This window comes from Penaeus japonicus, unplaced genomic scaffold (genome assembly GCF_977035675.1).
Source record: "Penaeus japonicus unplaced genomic scaffold, GWHDUDI00000001_assembly GWHDUDI00000009, whole genome shotgun sequence".
NCBI lineage: Eukaryota > Metazoa > Arthropoda > Malacostraca > Decapoda > Penaeidae > Penaeus > Penaeus japonicus.
In genome coordinates this window covers 9,209,546-9,217,045 of record NW_028234411.1, presented here as the reverse complement: position 1 = coordinate 9,217,045, position 7,500 = coordinate 9,209,546, and the positions used below count along the sequence as shown (strand labels likewise).

Sequence of the window (7,500 nt, the reverse complement as noted above, 5' to 3'; positions counted from 1 at the left end):
GGTGTGGGCGCGTGGGGAGGGGAGGAGGGAGGTAGGTGGGTGGGGGAACTTCCGGGCTAGCACCTGGACTGACGTCTGGCCAGCTGATGCTAGTTAGTTAGGCTTTGTTTTGGCATGCGCCTTGTTAGGTCGATGTCCGTAATTTTCGGATGGAAGGTCTCTTTTTTTAGCATCACTTAGTGAAGATCGTCGACATCCCGCGTGTGCTTCGGAAATGTAGCGCTGAAGGCTAGCTTGTTAAAAAAGGACCCGGTGCTCATGCATGTTCTATGCATTTATTACAATTTTTTCTCGAACGAAAATGGGTTATGGAGGTAATGGTCCAAGAGAAAAGATTGTAGACAAAGAACCTAAACAGCGAGACTTTTATAAGGGAAAGGGGGTGCCGAGGGCTGTGGGAGCGGACACGTGTACGAGAAAGGGCGTGGGACGCGTGCCTGAGGCTATGTAAACACACCCATATCACATGCGGACAATTTAGGCATAACGAGCTCACTGGAAGGCGGTTTATTTTTTTTAAAGAATACGAATACTACTCGTCTAATCTTTATTACATATCGCTGTTGCAGAGATAAGTTAACATTGCTTCAGATCGGAAGTCAGAGTATCCGGATCTCAGAATTGTATTTTTCACACGACATTTAAACCTATGGGAGCTTCTCAGCTGGGCCTTTAAACAATTGTCCGATTAACTTCCGGACGCTCTTTCTTGGCCGCCGTGTGGTTGTCGTCTGTTGCAGGGAGGCCGGAAACTTTGGTCAGAGATAATGGTTCTCATGATCAAAAGTAAGCCAGATCATCAACCGTGTTCTCTCAACCATGACATGAACATCCTTGCCCGACATACTCCGGACTTGCTTGCTGTGCGGAGGACCTCAGGGTGGCCCTCGGCTGGGCTAGGCAACACGCCGAGGCCGACAGTATAACCCTATTTACGTTTCCTCCGGGCTTTCGTCTCCTTCGTTTGCTCTTTTCCTCGGTTCCTTTGTGCGGTCCCACTCCATCCCTGTCTTCCCACCCGAACGCGTCCTCCATCCCTGCTCCTCTTTCACCTCCACCATTCCTCTCCTTCTGCCAGCTTCTCCCCCATCTCCTCGTCCTCTTGCCCCCCCCCCCCTCTTCCTATCCCCCCCCCTTCTTCCTCTCGCCCCGCCACAGCCCCCGAGCGTTTTTCTCTCTTTCCCCCGGTAACATGCAGCCACACCGGCGTCATGAAGCGTGATGGAGGCAACTGAGCCATCATGTCTGCTCTGGTGTGGGACATCATGATTTAGGTGGGAGGGGGGTTGGGGAGGGGGTGACGTGGCGACGCGTGGGTCCCTCTGTGTGGGTGCTGGGTGCTGGGCGCTGGCAGATGTTGGGAATCGGTGTAGGTGGAGAGGGTGGGGTCCACGAAGCGTCGTTGTTTCGTAATAAAAGCATTGGCGATGGGCTGCTCGGACGCTTCACGGACAGGAAATGTGAGCGACGCGAGGGTTCACCGGATACTTGTGCGACTCGGGGTCAGCGGGCGGATCTGAGCGTCTTGGCTAATCTCCTCTTCGGCGCTACGTTGCCGGGGCGGAGCGAGCACGTGTGGGTCCGACCGATGGCCTGGATGAAAGGAACTTTTGAGAAGATGTACACAAACACTCATCTTTGTATTGACTTAGACGATTACATGCATTAATGCATCGGCAAACCACCATGAAAGCCTCCAGGGTGGACGCAGGCACACGGATTACCCACAGCCACCCTCGTCCTCACCCATACTCACACATATCCCTCTCTCTCACACACTCTCTTTCTCTCTCTTTCTCTCTTTCTCTATCTCTCTCTCTCCCTCTCTCCCTTTCTCCCTCTGTATCTATCTCTCTCTTCCTCTCTCCCTCTCTCTCTTTCTCTCTCTTTATCTATATCTCTCTCTCCCTCTCTCCCTCTCTCCTTCTCTCCCTCTCTCTCTCCCTACCTCTCTCTCCCTCCCTCTCTCTCCCTCCCTCCCTCCCTCTCCCTCCCCCCTCCCTCTCTCTCCCTCCCCTCCCCTCCCTCTCTCCCCTCCCTCTCTCTCCCCTCTCTCTCTCTCCTCTCTCTCTCTCCTCTCTCCCTCTCCTCTCTCTCTCCTCTCGCTCTCTCCTCCCTCTCTCTCTCTCTCTCTCTCTCCTCCTTCTTTCTCTCTCTCCTCCCTCTCTTCTCTCTCTCTCTCCCCTCCCTCTCTCTCTCTCCCCTCCCTCTCTCTCTCTCTCCCCTCCCTCTCTCTCTCTCTCCCCTCTCCTCTCTCCTCTCTCCTCTCTCCTCTCTCTCTCTCTCTATCTCTCTCTCTCCTCTGTCTCTCTCTCTGTCTCTCTCTTCTCTCCTCTTCTCTCTCTCTCTCTCCCCCCCCTCTCCTCTCCTCTCTCTCCCCCTCTCTCCCTCTCTCTCTCTCTCTCTCTCTCTCTCTCTCTCTCTCTCTCTCTCTCTCTCTCTCTCTCTCTCTCCCCCCCCTCCCCTTCCCCCCATTTCCTCCTTCCCCCTCTCCAATCCACTCTCCCTCCCCTTCTCCCTCTCCCACTCCCTCTCCCTCTCCCTCTCCCTCCCCTCTTTCTCACTCACTCACTGAATAACACGTAGACCCATAAACGTAATGATTGTACGTCGAACAAAGTTTTATCACTGGCTAAGTGAGGATCCGTCGTCGAAGGCTGGTTCGTTCACGCAAGTAAGCTCCCAGTCACCCCCCTCGCCTCCTCACCCCCATTCAATAGGATTGTGGGATTGAGGGATTACCTCCTCTTAATCCGGTTTGTCTGCTCGGGGGAGTGGGGGTGGGGTGGTCTTGCACCTCCATGCCCCATCCCATCCCTCTCCACCCTCCCCATTACCCCCATCCTCTCGCCTCTCCACCCCTACCCCCTTGCCCTTTCCTGTCATCATCCTCTGACTTGATTTCTTGCTTGTCTTCCCCTCCCCCTCCCCCCCTTCCCTTGTGCCCCCCCCGAGAAGCCTTCGCGATTCATAACGATCCGTAATGAAAGCTGGGCCGCGAGAGAGGGAGAGGGAGAGGGAGTGAGAAAGGGAGATGGAGAAGGGAGAAGGAGTGAGAAAGGGAGATGGAGAAGGGAGAAGGAAGTGGAGAGGGAGAGGGAAAAAGGAAAGGGCGAGGTAAAAGGGAAAGGGAGAGCGAAAAGGGAAAGGGGGAGGGAGGATGAAAGTGAGAGGATAAGAGGGAGAGAGAGGATGAGGGAGAGGAAAAGAAAAATGAAAATGAAAATAAAAGGGAAATAGAAAGGGAGTGGGAGAAGGAGAGGAAAGATGAAAGGGAGAAGAAAACGAAAGGGAGAAAAAACTGACAGGGAAATTGAGAGGAAGAGAGAGGTTGCGAGTGAAGTGGAAAGGAGAAGGGAGAGGGAGAAAGAGAACGAGAAAGACAGCGAAAAAGAGAAAGACCCGTGAGGAGCGAGCAGGCAGGAGAATCTCGTTAAGGTTTCCGCCTTACCCGTCGCGCGAGTCCGAGGCAGGGAAACTCGTCGGAGGAGCAGATGTGTGGTGTACCGACTGTTATTCGCCGCCGGCTCCTTTAACCTGGACTCTCGGGCCGTCGGGCAGGGGGAGCACCTGCCGCGGAAGGCAAGGGGGAGGCAAGGGGGGGAGGAGGAAGGCTCATCGGGCCAAGTGGGCATGCAGGGGTGGGTGGGCTAGGGGGGGAGGGGCAGGTGGGCATGCAGGGCTGGGTGGGCTAGGGGGGAGGGACAGGTGATTTTGTGTGTTTACTTCTTTTTGTGGAATTGTTTATTTTGACATGACTTCGGAAACGGAATGGGATTGGCTTTCAGTAATTGCGGCGCTGTGTCGGAGGTCTCCGGTCCCTTGGCTCTTCTTGGAAGGAAGTCAGAAAATTGAAATGGATTCATTATGAGCGTTGAATATTTATAGATCGGTGATTGTATAAATCGTTTGCTTGTGTGATTAGTGAGCCCAGATTAGTTTTATATATATACATAGCCCGGGTAGTGATATGTTCACCGAGGGAATAGTCTCGCCGGGGTGTGGTGGTGAAGTGTCGAGTCCTTTCGTCCACAAGAAGAAGGGGCTCAGTGCCGCTCATCCCTATTACACCTCCTTCCCTCCCCTCCTCCCCCCCCCTCTCCTCGCCAGACCCTCCCTCACCTCCCTCTTCACTGTCTTACGCGTCTACTCACCCCTTGCTCCCCCAACCCTCCTAGTGCTCCGTGCCGTAACGCTACACTAAGACCTATGACCCCCTCACCTTCTCCCTCCTTCGCCCCTCTCCCTGTCTCCTACCCTTCCTTCCCCCCGCCGTCCCTCCTACTCTACTTCTCTACCTCTCTACCTCTCTACCTCTCTACCTCTCTACTCTCTCCCTCCCTCCTTAAATTCCTACCCTCTCCATCCCTCCCTCTCCCCCTCTCCTTTTCTACCTATCTCCTCTTCTCTCTCTCTCTCTCTCTCTCTCTCTCTCTCTCTCTCTCTCCATCTCTCTCTCTCTCTCCTCTCTTCTCTCCTCTCTCTCTCTCTCTCCCTCTCCCCTCCTTCTCCCTTTCTCCCTCTTTCTCCCTCCCTCTTCTCCCCTCCCCCTCCCCCTCCCCCTCCCCCTCCCACCCAATCTCTCTCTTGCCTCACTCACCTTCAAGACAAAGTACTCACGACCCCATCAATAAAGCAGTCTCCTCACGCCGCCTTGGTGCCCGGCGCAATGTAAACGCAGCCACGAACCGGCGCTCAGGTGGATCCCAAATGTATGTATGGTAAGATCCCTCTTGTCGGGGTTTTAAATGGTTGTCCTTTGTGGGGACCATGGGCTTGAGGGTTCGGGAGGGGAGGGGAGGAGAGGGGAGGGGAGGGTAGGGGAGGGGGGTCAGGTGTTGTAGGTGTCTCAGAGCGAAGTAGAAGATGGAAGTAGATCGTAGATGCCAGGGAGAACGTGAGGGGAGTCGCCGGGGTTGACAAGAGTTGCAGGAGAGGCGGATTAATTAGGGAAGCGGCGCGAGGAGTTTGTCGGTAAGCTGAGCCCCTCTCGACCTGGATGCCCGAGGGCGCGGAGAGGGTAATGAGACGCCCCCGGAACAGGAAGGGGACCCCGGACAAAGTAGGCGGCGGGGTGCGGGCGTATGGGCAGGGGGCAGTGGCTGAGTGGTGGCGGCGGCGGCGGGGAGTGGGGAGTAGGAATGGAGTGGGGGAGGGGGGAGTAGTGGCGGAGTGGCGGAGGGAGGGGGATGCAGGAGTGGAGTGGTGGAGGGGGGCAGAAGTGGAGGAGTGCAATAGAAGTTTACGTGAATGCAGTAGGGAAGTGAATGTTGGAGAGCGCGACGGTTGCCGAGTTTCTCCCTTTGTTTGATGTTTATTTATTTTGGTGGCTAATGGGAGAAGGTTTGGACCTGCCTTTGTGCCCCCATGAACAGTTACGTCCGATGGGCCCAGTAAATGCCGCGGGAACCCTTTTCACATTACCGGAGGTGAAGTTTCCGCCTACTTGACATATGCTCCGTGAAATTGCCGAGATAAAGATAGAACTAATAACCCGATGGATAAAAGCAAGCGCGGAAACTTGGCGTAAGTGGACCGGTTGCCTGAGGGGAGAGATGGAAGGGAAGGAGGAGGACTGGCATCGTCAGGATCCTGGGGATGGAGCGAGACAGCTGAAGTGTCCTGCAAGATTAATGCCCAAGGCTGTTGCTGATGAATTATATCTTGCTTCTGGATAATGGCCTGTGTGTTTGTTTGTTTTTTATATGTAAGTGTAATTTTCTTGATGGCATTTAAAACATGGGATTACTACGTGCACATTAATATTAATTTCTAATATTACACTTTTTTAAAGACGATATTCCCACCACATCCAGTTATCGTACACATATGGCTTCATTTCCCATGACACATCCAACTCGTCTCTCTCAGAAACGCTTCCAAGCGTCGATGTCGAGACGTGGTGTTAATAGTTCCAACGGGGAAGGGATCTGTGTCAAGACCTTTTTTTTTTCAAGGAATAAAGAGCAAAAGGGAACTTAAGTCTCTCAGAGCGAATCCACTTGACCCACTGCTCCTTCTTCGGGAAATCGGTCGGCGTCGCCCTCTCTAAGGCGGGGGATAACTGAGCCAGAGTTACAGAGGCGCCGCCCGCAGCCCCGCTCTCGCTGGAATAGATACCGGGGCTTCCGCTGCGCTTACGAGGATAAGGGAGGCCAATCTTCGTGTTGCATGGATTTGGGCCGAAAGAGTGTTCGGTGGAAATGTCGGCTGGAAGGGAAACCGTGCGGAAAGGAGCAGCGGGCTTCGCGTCGAGGCACACGTAGGGTAGGGATTTTTATTGGGAAGATTGGAGCGAAAGGTTCTTTCAGAGGAAGGGGACTTCTAAACAGGACCGACCGAGAGCTGTGTGGAAGGGGTGGATGGTAAGGTGGATGGTAAGGTGGAATGGAGGAGTCGGAGGTGTTAAAGCGAGGAGGGTCGCGGGGGCAGGCGGTTCAGGGTACAGATTACGGTAGGGAATACAAGGTGCCGTCTTAAAGCAGACGTTACACCGGAACCCAGACGAAGAGGGCCGAGACGTGGTCGCACTCGCCGGCCTCGTTGGTGTTATTGGGAGATAAATAATGTTCAGAGGACGGATATAAAGAGATACACAGAGGGAAGGGTCGATATGGCGAGAACGGGGTTGGGGGGGAGCGAGGGGAAACGAGGGCAACGGGTATGAGGGAGGGGGTAGGGGGGATATGTCTAAAGTTAGGCATATCGTGCTTAAAGGTGTGGACGTGTATCTCTTCTCCAATCACGGAAGGGAAATAAAAGGACACTTGCCTCGCCTGCGACAGTTCCGGTACAAGTGTGGCCCGGTCACCACAGCTGCACCAAAGCGGACGTTTCCTGTGGCTGTATGTGCAGGCAGTACATAAAGCGAGCAGCAGGTGTGGCGATTTAATAACGCTCTATGTATAATACGCTGGCGTGATGGTCACAATTTTACACTCATACGGCAGGTATAACGGCCTTCGCTTCCGGCCGCTGTGCCCGGAATGGAGATGGCCATTTAACGCTTGTTTTTTTATGCCATTCAAGTCAGATACTTGTGGTGGGTGCCCTGTTGGATGGCGTCGGAGTTCTCACCTCTGAATGGCGCTCATGCACCTTGCGTGAGAAGGTCCACGTGCCGTGTGAGTGCACAGTGAGAATTAAAGAGCCACAGTGCTAGCTGTTTATTGTCTTTGTGCGCGCATTTCTCATCCTGTGATGTGGCGATTGGTTGCCGTGTCTCGGATGTGTTGGTCACTTACGAGACGTGGCAACCGCAGACAAAGCTGTGGTCATCACCGGACGTGGCGCTGCTTATCCGATATTAGTTCATCCTTCGACCTTGTCTTCTCGTCTCAGTGCGTCACTGACGCCGCTCAAGTGGAACGCCGCAACCACATCATCATTCCACATTTTCAATGAGAGGGAAAGTGCGTGCGTGCGTGCCTGCTTTCGTACGTGTGCATGCGTGTGCGTGTGCGTGCATATGTATGTATGTGTATGTGTGAGTGTGAGAGT

The 7,500-nt window shown here is 54.0% G+C and overlaps 1 protein-coding gene across 2 annotated transcripts in view; it reads left to right on the top strand.

Moving 5' to 3' along the window:
* Nucleotides 1–7,500, top strand: part of Smurf (SMAD specific E3 ubiquitin protein ligase) — an 80,490-nt gene that overhangs the window by 46,398 nt on the left and 26,592 nt on the right. The gene's annotated exons all lie outside the window — the stretch shown is intronic.